This window comes from Capra hircus, chromosome 3 (assembly GCF_001704415.2).
Source record: "Capra hircus breed San Clemente chromosome 3, ASM170441v1, whole genome shotgun sequence".
In the NCBI taxonomy this organism is placed as follows: Eukaryota; Metazoa; Chordata; class Mammalia; order Artiodactyla; family Bovidae; genus Capra; species Capra hircus.
In genome coordinates this window covers 62,743,518-62,760,975 of record NC_030810.1, presented here as the reverse complement: position 1 = coordinate 62,760,975, position 17,458 = coordinate 62,743,518, and the positions used below count along the sequence as shown (strand labels likewise).

General features: G+C 44.0%; 1 long non-coding RNA gene across 2 annotated transcripts; it reads right to left on the bottom strand.

The window, feature by feature from the left end:
• LOC102188008 lies at positions 550–16,598 on the bottom strand. Of its 2 annotated transcripts, XR_001295492.2 has the most exons (5): positions 16,062–16,598; positions 5,141–5,282; positions 4,340–4,526; positions 3,542–3,660; positions 550–1,962 (listed from the first exon to the last, which is right to left on the bottom strand). It is a non-coding gene; the product is annotated as an uncharacterized LOC102188008 (long non-coding RNA). The 2 variants fall into 2 exon arrangements; XR_001295493.2 differs by lacking the exon at positions 3,542–3,660 and having other exon boundaries at positions 551–1,962.

Below are 17,458 nucleotides of genomic sequence, written 5' to 3'. Positions count from 1 at the left end.
AGAGAATGTGAGGAAACTCAAACAACCACCTCTTTTTAGTAGTCTTGTCTTTTCCAAGGAGCTTTCTTTCCCCTGTGTGTCATGACCTTTAAGGTCTCTGCAAAACCACAGAACTGTAGGATCTTAGAACCAAAAGGACCATAGAATCAGCTACTCTAGGACCTCCAAAGATGCGTCAGGGGTTTAAGCAAGGTGATTTTTATGTGATTCATGAAATTTTTTTAAAATATAATTATGAATCCTAGTAAAATATAACTAGCATTTTCATAGTAAACTTGTGATTTAACAGGTTTCATGTAATCCTTTTACTGAAGGGAAAATTGAAGCTTTGAGAGATTACTGGATGTTTTAGGGATTGCCCAGATGGTGAATGAAGGATGAGAGAGATTAAATGGGGAATCTTATAACTGGAAGGAAGCCTAGAGGTCACGAAATTGCCCTTGCCCACTTCCAATTTCAGAATTTCCTCCAAAGCATCTCTCACAAGTGGTCATCCAGCCTCTTTTTGCATATCCCGAGGATGGAAAGCTTATCACCATTTAAGGCAGCACATTCTGTTTTGGAAGTTTGGATAGAAAAATTATCCCATATACTGAACCAAAATCAGCCCCTTGAAATTTCTTTCCACTTGGTTCCAGTTTTTCCCTCTGAAGCTGTTCCCTGGCTTCAAATGTTTCAAGACACTTAATCCTGCCCTCTTCCACTTTTCCCTCAATACACACCTCAGATCTCTTTATGAAATGTGGTTTTCTCACTTTTTTTTCTTAATTTAACACCCAAATGCCTTTGTCACTATTAAAGCTGTGTGGCTAGAATATGACTTAATATATATACAGTGTAGACTAAACTAGAGCTGTCCTCTGCTTTGTCCTAGACTCTGTGTTTCTATTCAGGCAACCTAAGATCACCTTATCCACGGCTAACCATGAAGTAACAACGTCCATCTTTGTTCCCCATCCCTCTGCAGTCAGTTAGCTGAGTAACTGAACCTCAGTTCATGACTTGTCATTTGTTCTCACTCATTTTCATTCTGTCATTTCAGCCTGTTGAGATTTTTTTCCTTTTGGTCTTGATTTCTATCAGCCAATAAATCTAGGAATAACAGAGTATGAGAGTGTCCCTTGAAACTTAAAAGTAATTGAGTACCCAAAAATATAGTAAATGTAGAAAATAATAAACATAGAAACTAGTATCCAAAAGATTGATATAGACTGAAAATATTAATGGAGTTAGCATATATCAATGAGAGATTAGGAGATACTTAGGGAGGTGCTCAACTTTTTTAATATGATATCCTAACCTTGCCTGTCTAATGTTTCTGCTGGTCAACACCAGAGGCAGACCATTGAGTTATACTAGGTAAAGGTTTAGCTCAGCATGGGATTTCTTACCAATTTTTCCCTGTTGCAGAAATAAACCTATCTTTGGCCCCTGGAGCCAGTCCAGAATACTGATTGAAGGAACCCATTAGTGAATTAAATAGAACTGAGTTCAAATGCTGACTCTTTGACTTTCTAGTCCTGTATCCTCTCACAAGCTGCACAGCCTCTCAGAGCCTCAGTTAACCCAGGAAACAGCACGGTGCCTGTCTCGGGCCAAGAATTACATAGAGTAATACATATAAAGCATCTGGCACATGGTAAACACTTAATATAAGTGGCTATGATTGTTTCTAATTCTCTTAAAACACACACAAAATAATTAGAGGAGTTGAAAATAAAAGTTAGCCCATGGAGACTGGAGCTGTCCATCGTGACCTTGTGTACCTGGGTGAGTCAGCTTCTGTCTTGAAGTACTGTCATCAGGACTCCAACAATTTGGTGGAGAAAACTCCTAACCACCCAAAGGCTTTGCATGTTGGGAGGAGCAGTATGAGAGGTTCAGAAGCAGCTTTGATGAAGGAGCCAGCAGACGCCAGCTGGAAATGTTTCCTCCACCACCAGGCAAATGCAGCACCACCGTCTGGAAGGAAACACAGAGATACCCAGCCACTAGAAGGCCACTCATTCCAAGTGTCACCTGCAGAGTCTTAGGGGACTGAGGGCTTAGGAGTGAAGAGCAAGAAGAGGAGCGGAAGGTAGGCTGTTTCTCTCCCAGTATATTTTTTCCAACCCTGGATTTGCTATAGCCCACCTAAATGCAATTCTGAATGTAAGGCAGTTGTGGGTACACGTGTCTGGGCAGGCACAAGCTTCTAAGGATCATGCTTTCAAACACTGACTGGGCTTGCCAAAGCTGGGTGAAGGTGGCCTCATCAGATCTGAGGATTATTGTCAGGCAGGAGGGGTTTAAATTTTTAAATCCCAGATTTTTAACACATAGGAAAACACCTGGCTTCCTGTGAAATGAATGGCTTCAGTTGGCTTCCTTTTTTTTTTTAAAGAGTGATTAGATTTAGTGCTTTTTTTCTCTTCATCAACAAATGAGCAACGGATGTCCAGATAGATATCCATCTATGGGCCCCATTGTTAGGACTCAAAGGCTCCCAAGACTTGCGCCTTCTCGGAACCCCATGATTTACAGCACCTCTCCTCCTTGCTCCATTCCTTTAGCGTTCAGTGCTGCCCCATTGAGACAGAAGTACCAACAGACCTTTTACTGGACGTTCCTAGGCTATTTAATTAGTCATTCATCCTGCATATTCAAAGGACATGTGTATGTGTGTCTGTGTGTTTTGCCCTTGGCCACACTGAGTGTTGTGCTTTGTATGGGGGTTTTCCGTTTTGTTGTGTGTTTTCCCATTTACACAAGGTCACACTCACAGTTCTTCCTCCCTGAGAGGAGGTTGCACATTCATCACTTAAGCTGCCTCCCATTTCCTTCAGTTGGGATCATTCAGCCCTTCCTGAGGTGTTACCATTTTTCCATTTCTTCTTTGCTGCCTCCTTTCTTTTAATAACTCTGGGAGACAGGGAGGCACCTTGTAAAGTTAATTTCCTCAGAAGCTTTCAAAGTAAAGGCATCTCTCAGCCCAGACACCACCACCCCTCTCCACCCCTCAGCAGGGACACACACCCCTCTGCGGAGCCTTAGTCACCCTGGGCTGTGCCCGCCGCCCAGGCCTCTCCATACCCAGCTCTGTCTCAGGGGCACAGTGAGTTGCTCTGTCTACTGACTCTTTGGCCTGGGTGTGGGGAGCCCAGTTGGGAAGAGCCTCCCCCTTTATTTTCCCTGCACCTTCCTCCCATTTTTCACTTCCCAGCTGTGCTCCCCCTTCCCCTTCACTGCTTTCAGCTTCTCTCTGGTACTTTCAGGACTTGGGGGCTGGCTCTCTGCCTGTCCCAGGGATGGCATTTCCTCTTCAAAGGCCTGTGGCCGCAGCCACCCAGCTCTAAGGAGCACACAAGGCTTTGGAATCACTGTGGCTTTTGCTGCCTGCCTACTTGGAAGGCAGGGGCAGTTTTTTAAAACACCCCTTTGGTTTCTTGGGGTGAAGCTTTTCTCAGTCCTGTTTTATTTATGTGAACACGATCTGTGGCTTTTGAATGTTTGCTTTTGAATGTTTGTGTTAATGGACTAAGCTGAAAGCGTTTCCTCTTACCGGAGAGAGGGCCCCGCACAGCTGGGGGCCAGGCTGCTCAGCTTGAGTGAAATCTGTCCCAAGAGGAACAAGTCATCAGCCAAGGCAGTCTGGAGATTCTGAGAGAAATTCATTGAGACCTGCATGGGCAGCAGCGGTCAGAGCTGGGATCAGAGACTGGGCCACAGAGCTCAAGAAAAAATCCTTTGATTAACAGGCAAGACTGGACTGGAGGCAGCTAGATTTTTGCAAATACATTTTTTTAATTGTGCATATATTTACCAAAACTGTGGTTTTCAACAGCTTTGGTGTCTGATCTCTCCAGCCATATCCCCAGCCTTCTGAGTTACTCCTGGCAGTATTAAGAAATCCAGCGCTTAGCTGATTCCTGAACAATCTGTCTGTAGGTGAGCTGTCATCTGAAAGTGTGGCAGAGTTCTCAGCCTATTGACATGCTTCCTGTGTGTTTCCCTTCCCTTCTTCTCTCTCCCTGATACCTAAGGGCACTGCAGATGGAAACAGAAACCAAGACCCAAAGGATCCACTGAGTGTACGATCTTTCCATAGTTAATGACTGGACATCCTCATGCTGGTGTGAGGAAAGGAGGCAGGAGAGGGGCAAGTGGCACCAGAGAGGACACGGTGGAGGGAGGAGGATCCTCAGATTTGCCATGAAGACCAAGGAACAGAGTAGAAAGGGCTCGGGGCTGGGATATCATCAAGGGGTAGACCCACCATCCCATACACATAGCCTGTGTATCCCTGTGTCCAGTGGCCCCAGAAACCTGTAAGCCCTTGAGCCAAAGCTGGGAGACTTACCTCTACAGTCTGTGTGAGGATGTGGGCATGATGAGGAACATGTCTCCCTCCAAACAAGATGGTACTGAACAGAGTTAGTTGAGAATCCTTCTACGATCTGGGCCAAATGATGGGTCCACCAGCAGTGTTGCTTGAGTTAGTAACCTCCTTACATGCAGGGGCCAGCTGGTGCTGGAGACTGGAAAAACTGCAGCAGAAAAGAACTGATGTGGGGCTCCACAGGAAATAGACAGTTCTCGAGGCTAACTGTTCCAGAGTTCCTTTATGTAAGATATGAGTTCAATGTTGGTGACCCATCTATTCAATCTACACCCTCTCCTTGGACATCATCCTCTAACTCCTTGGTTTAGTGACCACTGAATCTGTCTTCTGACCTTCAGACCTGACCTAACTGCTTTCTTGACATGACAATCACACGTGTACTCGGTGTAACACATGGCTAGTTCATTCTTTTCTCCGCTTCCCCCTAACCAGCTCCCCTGGGTCATCTCTATTCATTCAGTTGCTCACACCAGAAATATCAGAATTATCTTTTTCGCCTTTCCTTTTCCCTAAGACTCCAACCAGCTACATGATCCTATTCATTCAGCTTTCTAAATATCTCTTTACTCTGTCCACATCTCATTCTCTCTTTGGCCACCAAACTAGTCCAAGTTAACATCTTTTCTCATCCAGCTACTACACTGGTCCTCAAACTGCTCTCTTGGCTTCTCTTCTTATCTCCTCATAGTCCATTCTCTACAGACTTAAAGTGCAAATTAAAATAATGTATCCAAAATACAATCTGATTGTATTTCTTACCTGTCCAAAACCTTTAAGTATTTTATATTGCTCTTCAGATAAAATCCCAAGTCCAAATTCCAGCCTTGCTTCCTCCTTCCAGCATCATCTGTTACTAGGACAGAGACCTTGTCTTTCCATTTCTTTGCTGTTCCTTCAGCACCTAGAACAATGTATAGCACAACATTGCTTTCTATAAGTAGTAGTTGGATGAATGAATGAATAAATAAATGCACAGAATGTCTATGTATTCAAGGATAACCAAGTAAAATGCAGAGTGAGAGAAAGCCAATATTATAACCTCTCCAGAAAATTTTTCTTATTCTAAGACTCCAGTGTATTTTTTGCTTTGGGCTGCGCTATGTCGTCATTCGGTGTGCAGGTTTTCTCTGGTTGCGATGCTTGGGCTTCTCTGTTGTGGAGCACAGGCTCTGGAGCACTTCAGTAGTTACTGCACCTGGGCTCTCTAGTTGTATTGAGCAGGCTTAGTAGCTCCGCGGCATGTGGAATCCTGGTTCCCCATCCAAGGATCGAACCCTCATTCCCTGCATTAGAAGGCAGATTCTTAACCACTGGACCACAAGAGAAGTCTTGACTTTGGTGTTTTGATCCCAGGGCTGGAATAGTAGAAAATACTTAAGAAAGCATAGCACAAAATGCAAGTTGAGTAAGATGGTCTCTGTTATTCTCCCATGGAGTCCCCATTCTGAATATAAGCAGCTTGCTATGCTATCTGAAAGATTATGAAGACTGCGGGCACCGAAAGATTTACAAGGGGAAGAGAAGAAATGGCAGTTGGGAGGATTAGTGTAGAGGATGGTTTTGTTTGTTCTGTTTCGGTTTTGGCTGACTAGCATCCACTTCACTCCCTGACAACACCCCAGTTTTCTTTTGAAGAAGGATCTCTTCCTGTTGGATTCAGTCTATTGGGATTGTAATTAAGAGCCTGCCTTCCCTTGAGGCCCAAGTTAAACCAATAGATGCTTTCTCCCTAGAAGTAGATTCTTGAGCACAGAGATCAAGAAATTTAAAACATTTGCTGTGTGGAGGAGACCTTCCAGCCATACCATGCCTGCTAAGAGACCACCAAGGTCTGACTGGGGGCCAGTCATCCCATTAATTAGCCCAATTGTGGGCTCTCAACCATTACAGAATAAACTTATTATCCATAATTTGGTCAGAGTTGTTTCTGTTGTTTGTAACTGCTAGTGTGATAATGTTGGCACAAGGGAAAACTATCAAAATATAGTTCTGACATCTTTTAATCTTCTGGGCCAAAGCCATTATGTAAAGCCAAGAATAAACATCATATGCAATTTGACCTTGGGAGTACAATTATGACTGACTTTCCTAACATGGAAATGTGTAACATTCAAATGTGGATCTTCTTAAGCTGTGCTTAGTAGCTTAGTCATGTCTGACTCTTTGTGACCCTATGGACTGTACCCTGCCAGTCTCCTCTGTCCATGGAGATTCTCCAAGCAAGAATACTGGAGTGGGTTGCCATTCCCTTCTCCAGGGCATCTTCCAACCCAGGGATCGAACTGAGGTCTCCTGCATTGCAGGCTGATTCTTTACCATCTGAGCCACCAAGGAAGCCCTCTTAGAGATCAGTAGCTGAACATATCACACTTTGGATTGGTCATCTGTATCTAAAAGAAATACATTAAAACCACTCCTTCAACTTCGTCTTTCATTGTACCCATAGTAAAAGACTAAAAGTGATCAAGCTTACTATTGGTCTGGTAAATACAAATTAAAATAAGTACCATGCTCTTGCCAATCAGTTCTGCCAAAATTTAAAAAAAAAAAAAAAAACAGAAAATGGAAAAAAAGCGGGCAATATCCATTGTTGATGAGAATGTGAACAAAGGGCATTCTTTCATAGTTAGTAGAAGTACAAATTGGTCAGTCTTTCTGGAAGGCTGTTTGGCAGTGGCTATCAAAATTCAATACATGCATACCCTTTGACCCAGCAGTTCTACTCTTAGAAATAAAAAGAGTAATACAAGTATAAGACTGCTCAATGCAGCATTAATCTGTCCTATCATAATATTAGAAACAACCTATGTTCCTTAATAGGTTGAGTACATTTTGGTATAGTTTCATGATTCATTCAGTAGCCATTATAAAGAATGTGGTTACTATGTATGTAACAGTAGTTCACAATATTTTACTGACTGCAAAAAGCAAGTTATAGAATGTGAAGAGAAAAATTCTTTAAAGAAAAAAGCACTATACACAGACTTTATGAGCACATGTATGTGTATGTAAAGATGTCTGAATGTGTACAGAAAAGATCCAGATGGGTTCACACTGCAGTTAGATGCTTTTGAACTGTGGTGTTGGAGAAGACTCCTGAGAGTCCCTTAGAGTGCAAGGACATCCAACCAGTCCATTCTAAAGGAGATCAGTCTTGGGTGTTCTTTGGAAGGAATGATGCTAAGGCTGAAACTCCAGTACTTTGGCCACCTCATGCAAAGAGTTGACTCATTGGAAGAGACTCTGTTGCTGGGAGGGGTTGGGGGCAGGAGGAGAAGGGGATGACAGAGGATGAGATGGCTGGATGGCATCACTGACTTGATGGACATGAGTTTGAGTGAACTCCGGGAGTTGGTGATGGACAGGGAGGCCTGGCATGCTGCAATTCATGGGGTCACAAAGAGTCGGACACAACTGAGCGACTGAACTGAACTAACATTTGACAAATGGGTGGGAGCATTGGAAGGGGAGAAGAGAGGAAAAGAAAGGAAGTTTGATTTTATATTTTATATATTTTGGTATATCTGAATTTTTATTGCCCTTCTCTTACTCTTGGGATTTAAAAAATTATTTTTTAATTATCTAAAAACAGAAAACAGAAATAAAACTGCTAACATGTAAATAAAATAATCAGATAACAAGCAAAGTAACCTTTCCAGAGGTCAAGTGTGGGTTCTGACCCATTGGTCTGGACAACAGTCTGGTCTGTCCCAGTAGGTGGAAGCTGAGGGACTAAGTGTACCTAGGATACAACCAAGTTTCTGTAAGAGAACCACCTAGGCAGGCCAAAGGAGCTCCTCCTGGAAGCCTTTCCCAGGCTGGGTGGAAATCAACCCTAAAAGAGTTGGAATTGCACAGCTGATTGTTTTCATTGGCTCTGCCCATCTTACCTTGAATACCTCCTCTTTTGTTCATGAACGTTTAATGTGCCATCATGTTATAGCTGCAACAGGATTCCTGTCTATCTAATGAACTTAATGATACTGACGTAGGTGTCTAACAGACAGCAATTAGAACCTGTTCTGTTCATTGAGATATCGTAACACCACCAGGTACCTGTTTCTCATGCTGCCTTGTTTGGGCAGAAAGTTTATTTATTTTTTTCTTGTATTCTACTTCATTCTAAAACACATGGTATGTGAAACACACTGTTTAAAAAAAAAAATCATAAAATGGGGAATGAAAGAAAAATAAGGGTTAAAAACAAAGTTAATCCAATAATGAGGTGGACTTAAAGCTACATTTACCTAAAGTTTTCTGCACTCATAAGTTAAGAGTGGGTCTTGGTTTGACTCTGAGTTTCCTAGTTGGCAGAGCGACATGGTAAGGTATAGGATCAAAGTAACAGTCTTGGTTTTCCTAAGAAATGAAAGGAGAAAGATTTTTCAGCAACCTTGAATGTATGCATAGCTGAGAAGAAAAGAATCCTACCACAGTCTCATGGATTTTAGAGCTGAATCCTAACTGATGGCAGTCAACTTACAGTCGTTTTCCGAGGTGACAGTAGTTTCTTTCTTTTATATGAAATAACATACCTTGAGTCACTTGGTCCCCTTGCATTGTGGTCCCTCCTCTCCAGAGAGGAATCCTTGTCCTTTCTCTCAAAGCCATAAGCTTGGGGAAGAAAGCTATTTTGTTCAAGTTATTCTTGATTACTTCAAAACTTCCTAAAGCTCCTGTCATGTGGTTCCAAGTTTAACCATAGTCACTTCGGACATGAGTTTGTTTCCACAGTGATGTATGTCAGCAACCACAGAGTAAGCTTGTATTTTTATATCAATATGATACCCTTTGTTTATTTGTTCCTCAGAGGTTTCACTTTCGCTTATGTAATGGGCTAAGACATTCTTTGGTCATTAACTCATGCTGGGATCTCCTTTTCCTTTGTATCTCTGATGCGTCATATTCTTGACACTTGACTCCCTTGGATCTCTGAGATACAATGCTCTGAGTTAGTGGGTGGGAGTGGGTGGGAGCCAGATGACATGATGACTTCTCCACCCCTCCCCACACAAGAACTGCCTGAGTTTGTCACTGAGTCGTTTCTGAACTCAGACTTTTGACATCCCTCAAAAATAACATCGCCTTAAAACTACGGCAGCTATTAAAATCATCAGGGTTACATGGGCCTGGAAGACTGTAAGCTCCCATGCTGAGTTAAGCAATGGGCCCAAAAGAGTCTCCTAAACTCCAGAGTTCCATTGACCCTGCTCCCACAGAGTCTGTCGCTAAAAGTGGTCAGTCCCCCATGCGTACCCCCACCCATACCTACCCTATAGGAGGATCTCGAAGGAAACATACGCTGCAAAATAGGAACACTCCTTGGCTTGGGGCTCATTTTCCTGAGCTCCTCCATATTCTCATTTACAGCTGTCTGCTCAGACATCTGACAGGAATCTCAAGCTTAACATGCACAAAAAAGAACTCCTGTTTCATGTTCCCACCCACGTACTACTCTTCTACTCTTCTCCGTCTGGAAAATGGCATGGCTATTCACCCAGCCGCTCAATCCAAAAACGTAAGAATCATACTTAATCCCACCTCCCCTTTCCTTCACCTTTTAAAAGAAAGTGAAAGAAAGTGAAGTCGCTCAGTCGTGTCCGACTCTTTGCAACCCCATGGACTGTAGCCTACCAGGTTCCTCCATCCATGGGATTTTCCAGTCAAGAATACTGAAGTGGGCTGCCATTTCCTTCTCCAGGAGATCTTCCCGACCCAGGGATTGAACCCGGGTCTCCTGCATTGTAGGCAGACGCTTTACCGTCTGAGCCACCAGCCAAATACCCTGTTTCTACTTCCAAAATATGTCTGAGTCCCTCCACTTTTCTCCATACTCATGGCCATCATCCTAGTCCAAGCTGCTGTCATCTCTTGCCTGAATGACTGAAATCACTAACTGGGATCCCTAATCTATTCTTGCTACCCCTACAATCTATCACCACCCAATGTGCAGGGTGGCAGAATACATGTTCCTATGCTTGAATCCCTCCAGTGACTTTGTGCTGCTCTCAAGGGGGAAAAATGCTGTTGCTCCTGCCCATCAGATCACCTCATACCACTTTTTGTGTCAGCTCTAGACACGTCGACTTCTTTCTCTTCCTCAAAAATGCCAAGTTATTTCTCACTCAGGGCCTTTGCACTCACTGTATCATTCACTTGTCTGTAATGTCTTCACTTGACTTCTTATCATTGAGCTCTCACTTTGTCAATGAAGTTATTCCCAGTCTCTCTATTAAATGACCCTTTCACTTTCTTCATAACATTTCTTACAGTATTAAAGTATCTTGAATATTAATTTCTCAACGTGTTTGTTTTCTTCATCCAGAACATAAGTTCTGTGAAGACAAGGATTTTGTCTGTTTTGTTCACAACTGTATCTTTAGTGAATATTTTTAAAATAAATAGGTGTATGAAGTAAAGGACAAGCAAGTTCCACAGCACATGTGTCAATTCAGCTCAACATTTACTAGACATCTACTATGTGTCAGGCCCTTGCCAAAGTGCTTTAGATTCAAAAATTAAACAAGTCCTATTTCCTGCCCTTAACTCTGAAAGTCCTTCATTGGAAGGACTGATGTTGAAGCTGAAACTCCAATACTTTGGCCACCTGATGCAAAGAACTGACTCATTTGAAAAGACTCTGATGCTGGGAAAGATTGAAGGAGGGAGGAGAAGGGGACAACAGAGGATGAGATGGTTGGATGGCATCACTGACTCAATGGACATGAGTTTAAGTAAACTCCGGGAGTTGGTGATGGACAGGGAGGCCTGGCATGCTGCAGTCCATGGGGTCACAAAGAGTTGGACACGACCGAGCGACTGAACTCTAGAAACTTTAGCCATTTTATCTAAATGCTGCCTTTTTCATATTCTTTTTCTCCCTGACTCCTTTAACATCTTATGTTTCACATTTCTTTGTCTCTCTAGCTCTCCCTTTTTTTTCCTGTATCCTGAGCAATTTCTTCAGATCTGTCTTCCAGTTCCCTAACTCTCCTTTTATCTGTATCTATGCTACTTTTATGTATTCACCATATTTCTAACTTTAATAATTATGTATTTTTTATTTCCCGAAGTAGTATTTGGTTCTTTCTCAATTCTTCCTGATCTTTTAGATTTTATTTATTCTTTTTTATGTCTTTGTTTCCCCCTTTATTTCTTTAAACATTTTAAGCAATTTATATTTCATATATGATAACTGTTATAATGTCTAGTTCTATGGTTTCTACTAGTTTTCACTCATGGTAGCTTGTTTCCTAGTGTGATTTGTAATTTTAGATTGTGATCTCATGTTCAGTGGGGCTTTATCTGTTAGACTCCAGTGAGACCTTAGTGACTATCCCTCCAGTGAAGATGCCAGGTGCTCTGGGATGTTACCAATCTGAGACCAACTGAAACTAATTTTCAGCCATAGTTCCCAGACCATGCAGGTAATACAAATTTAAACTCAAAATCTGTGATGGGGAAGTCTGTGATTTTAACATCTTATGACAGGCCAAGACAGACATTTCTTTTGTTTTTCTTCATGCAGATAGGGTTTTGTTTTTTCTTCCCTTAGTCTACCCTCGTGAGTCTCACTTTTATGCAGACATCTCACTCCAGCTTACCATCTTTTGAGGACACTATGCCTTGTCTTCTGTCCTCCATAAAGTCCCTGAAACCAAACCCCAAAGTCACAAGATAGTCAGATTTCTCAAAGCAGCAGAGTTTCAGTAGCAGTTTACCTCTCTGAATTCCAGTCCCTCTTTGTGTGAGTGTGTGTGTCCATGAGGATTTTCCTAATTTACACAAGAGTTTAGCCATGCATTCAAAGTATATTTGTTGTATTTTATTTAGAACATCTGGGTGTTTTGTCTGCCTTATAGCAAGAAACACAATACTGTCTTCCTTCTGTGAGCATAGGAGAGAGATCTAGGAGACAGAAACACCCATTCATCCAACCATCGACATTTATTAAATGTGTTTTCTGAGCCAGACACTGATAACCACGTACACATAAGAATGTGCTAAGGCATGCCCACAGTAATGTCAGGCTACAGAAGCAAAAGAGATCAATTCTGATGGGGGAAGGCTTTGCAGATGAAAAGGGATTGGAGCTGGATAATGACAATAATTCCTAATTTTTATCTAGTGCTTACTCGGTACTAGACACTGTGGCAAGTACTTCCCATGTATCTTATCCTTACAACAAAGCCTAAAATTGGCACCATTCTTATCATTCCAATTTAATAACTGAAGTACAGAGAATCTGTATTGCTCAGTCATACCAAAAGTAGTTAGCACTGCCTGGATATGAATTCAAGAAGTTTGAGTCCTGTTACAAGGCTTTTAGCTATTATGCTACATTGTGCCTGAACAGACAGGGATTGGGGGAGGGCATTCCATCCATACATTAAGAAGTCACTCCAACCTCCTAGATTGTTGTGACGATTATCTGAGATACTGTAAGGACAAGCAGGTAGCACACTGCATACCACACAATAAATACTCAATAAATGCCTACTTTCTTCCTTCTTTAACCCTGTACCATCAACTTGTCCACAGATTCCTTTAGGGATGGGGCCATCCTGTATATGAAGACATGTCCTGCCCTCACAGAACCTAGTATTAATTAATGGTTGATCCCTTGATGGATTCATGTATTGAATCAATATTTTAGATAGTAGCTTTGTTACTTAGGTTTGTATTGGGTTTAGTTCTCAAAGCACAGCACATCAATTCTTAGAGATAGGACAGACATCTAGCTTTAGTGACAAAAGTGAATTCTACTGAGATGGGAATAGCTCAGTTTTGAGAAAAGGGTAAGTACTAAGCATGTGCAACTCAATGAGAAAGAATTAGAGGAAAAGACTGTGAGTGTGGTGCCTTGGAAGGAGATGATGGCAGGAGGCCAGGTTTCTATTCCCAAATGATCTCTTTAGTTTCAACTTTGTCATCAGCCATCTGTGAGAGCTTAGATAAGGTGTCCCATCTCTCAGGGTTGGCTGCCTCATCCTTCAGCCATCACTCAGCACCTGAATATGGGTTTCCCTTTCACACTCATGGTTGGTGTCCCTCATGAGACTGCAGGCTCCATGAGAGCAAAGACTCCTTGCTCACTTGTAACTCCAGCATCTAACACGTCTGACACACAGAAGGGGATCAAATAGCTAGTAAATGAATGGTGAACGAGTGATCTGGATAAAAAGGAAAAAAGAAAAGAGGAGTAACAAGGCCACTGTCAGATTCAGACCTAAGGTACCAAAGAGGAAGCAAGCAGAAAACAATGAGAAGGCTGAGCCAGAGAGACCGTCCTGCCCTTTCAATCAGCTGGGCACAGCCAAGTCTGATTATGAAGCATGTTAAGAGTCAGGGGGCTTCCCTAGTGATTATAATCATAGATGTCCTTTCCATTTGTTTAGCCCAACCTTAGTTCAAAGTAGCATGGACGTAAACTTTAGCCCTGGCCTTGACTGAAGGGCCACAAACTCCACTTAGTTGAGAAAGCTCTATCAGTCAGTGTGTATCAGTGAGAGTTTACACCAGTGAGGCATTGTGGAGCACTTTGTGGACATGGCCCTGATCAGCTTTCACCTGCCAAATAAGCCTCCTTTCCTTTGGGATCCCCTTTCTCTCACTCTTCAAAGTCCTAGTTCAAAGTCCAGCCTCTGTACTGATCGAAGCATCTAAATGAATTTCCGTGTGCACTTCTGGAGGCAGCTGGTCCTTCCTCCTCATCCTGTTAATTTCCTTTTCTCCTGCCTTGTCCAGGTCTTCAGCAGACCTGCCACAAACCAAGAAGCCACAGGCTGCCAGGAAACAGGCCTTTTCTCCTGTCTGGAGCATAGAAATGCAAGGTTAGGTTCAGCACAAAGAGCAGGATGACTAGACCAGCAAATTAACCCGAAACTTACAGAGACAAGATGTGCTTAGCCACCATTACAAAGGGATGCCATGGTTTCTTTCCACTTGGCTAAATGGCTTACATTAAAACTTTCAGATGTTGTGTGCAAGAGGTGTCTTTGGGACCAACAAGATGGGAATCTAATTACACACCCCAGGAGGGAATCAGCTAACAGCTGCAGCTCATCTCAGGTCTGAAGTGTCTCCTCACCCAACTATGAAAATGACCTAACTGTGTACAGACAACAGCAATTGTACCGGGAAAATAATACAGCAATGCAAATATTCAAACCAAATTCGAAAAGCAAAGCAAGGAGCCAGAAAACATTAGATCATTCAAACTGCAACCTGGCCAAGACAGCATCTGGGCGTGCATCCTCTGTCCAGCTTTTGTTCACATACCATCCCTAATTCTTCTTTGCATTTATAGAATCATGACTCGGTATTTGCACAAAACCCTTTGTGTGGCTGCATTCTAAAGAACAAGATTTTCTCACAGTGTCCCTTCAGCAGGGGCAGAGAATTCCCCAAGTGGAATGCTTTAATAGGCTTCCAGGTCAAAAAGAGCCTTTCTCACTCTGAAGAGATGGGCGGAGGAGTGATGCACCTTTGGCCGGCGTATATGTTTTAATTGTGTGGCCAGGGCAGGCGGTGCTCACTTTCCTTCCTCACTGGGTCATTTCCACTTTAGTTCTGAAAACAAAAAACAATTGATTAAATAAAGAACCTTCCTGACTGAACTTTGGATCCCCTCTTTGGATCTGAACAAGAAGCAGGGGTGTTCCCACTCCTCTCCTCCTCCTCCGCCACCATATCCTAAAGCTGGTTCAAGACCACCTGAGAGTCTGTGTCTCTCCAGGCACAGTCTTATGGGTGTCTTCTCAGGTGGCATAGGAGACACGATTGAGCACACACTCAGCCCCTTCTGGGGCTTCCCTAGTGGCTTCCCTAGGTCACTCTCTCCTGCCTGCCAAAGCAGGAAACACTGGTTCCATCCCTGGGCTGGGAAGATCCCCTGGAGAAAGAAATGGCAACCCATTCCAGTATTCTGCCTGGGAAATCCCATGGACAGAGGAGCCTGGAGGGCTATATATGTCTGACTCGAAAAGGAGTCAGACACCACTGTGCCACTAACCAACCAACCAACACCCTCCTCTATAGGGAAATCACTGCTGGACAGGCTCTGGAGTCTGAAGCCCTGGGCAGAACCCACTGCGCCACTGCAGGATCTGGGGCAAAACAGACTACCTCTGAGAGCTCTGGATCTCTCATGAGTCAAATAAGAATAAACAGTATTATCTGCCTCCCCTGTTTTGTCAGGATGAAATGCTATAAAGGGCTTCTCAGAGTGCCTGGCACCTAGCAAGTATTTCAGAAATGGGAGGTTTTCTTGTTATCATCACTTGGATGTTCTTCAACCCACCCACCTCCACCCCTCCCACCCCCTCAGCAGTCAACTGGATACCTCAGCACAAGCTCAGTGAGGAAGCAGCCAAGGACATTCAGGTTTTAGCACCTGCTCATAATAAGTCTCTCCGGGTCAAGAAAATGAAACACAAAGAATAACATTTACTCAGTGACAGCCACCCCCATCCCCCATCAGCTGGTGCGTGCTGGGCCTTTCCCTATGGAAACGAGAACAAATCACCGCATAAACCCCAGTTGCCTAGTTTGTTTGGGATTGTCTTCATTTCGGTAGTGTCTCCATTTGTCAAGACATAGAAAGTCTTAAACAGCTGGGGCTCTGGGAGAAGGGAAAATCAGGGGAGAGGAGCAGGGACCTCAACAAACCCGCCTTTACCTGCATCACTCAGCGCAGCCGATGCCTCCGCCCCAGCGCTCCCCAGAAGGCGCACCCAGGACTGCTCCGGGAAGCATCACGGCAGCCGGCGCGAAGCGGCGCGAATTACCTTCCTTGGCGCCCTAGGAATCGGGAGCCGAGCGAAATAAAGTAAAACAAGAAGAAGAAAAGTCCTGTATTCAAATCCCTTCACTCCACCTTCCCAGCCGAGGCGGCTTGGGCAAGTTCATATCGTCCGTGAGGCTGGAGGATTTCGTTTGTGAACGTGGCTCATGGCAGCACCGCTTTGGAGGTTCGTGGGGAGGATGAATGGGACCGGCCGGCGCCACGCCAGGGGTTGCAGAGGCAGAGCGGCAACAGAAGGATGTGCCCGCATCCCCGGTCCCTCCCTTACGGCCACCCGCGTTCCTGCGGGTCGGGTGGCGCCCGGCCTCCCCCGGGGACCTGACCCGGCTCGTCTTGCTAGCCGCTCTCGGGTTCCAAGAGGCCGGGGTCGCGGCCTCCGCGGCTCCGAGCGCGTCAAGCGCCGGCGGCCGGGCTCCCGGGCCGGGAGTGGCGCGCGCGCGCGCGCGCACAGCGGGCAGGGGCCATTGTCCTGCAGGAGGCCCGCGTCGCCCCGGCGGCTCCTCGGTCACCGAACTGGGGCTCTGCTTAGTCACAAGTGGTACAACCCAGTTTCTGATGTTCTCAAACTCTTGCCTGCAAAGAAAAGAAGAAAATGCTTAAAGAGAAGAGCCCTCGTTTATGTTTGTATTTGTTGCCATGGGGTTCAGTTCAACTGTATACAGATGTAATTTTTTTTCTAATAAAAAAAACTTTTCAAGCTGTGTACTGCAGTGGACAAAGATTACACCATGTTTGTGTTGTAATGTTGCTATGGAAGTGCATATGATTTTATGTGGTAAAAATTTGCAGAGAAATCGAAGGACGTCGTATGTATGCTTGACAGACATGAAGTTTCAGAAGACAGGATTCCAAACACACTAGAATTAAGAGGGTTTCTGACAATAACTTGAAATCTGGGACTGCAGTGTATGGGTGCTGCTTTACCAGCAGGGACTCTGACCCAGGAAGCAAAGGTTTTAGAGTCCAAGAGTCAACGATTTGACCAGCTCTGCCGCTTACAAGCTGTGTGAGTTAAGTGGGTGAGTTACTAAGCCTTGGCTGACCTCTGCTTTCCTCATCTCTGTATCAGGGAGCCATTATCCCTACCTTGCATTGCTGATATTGAGAGGAAATAAGATAACAGGGCTTGAGCTCTGTACACAATAACTGTTCAATAAATAAATAGTAGTCCTCCTTGGGGGCTCAAATAGTAAAGAATCTGTCTGCAATGCAGGAGACTCAGGTTCAATCCCTGGGTCAGGAAGATCCCCTGGAGGAGGGCGTGGCAACCC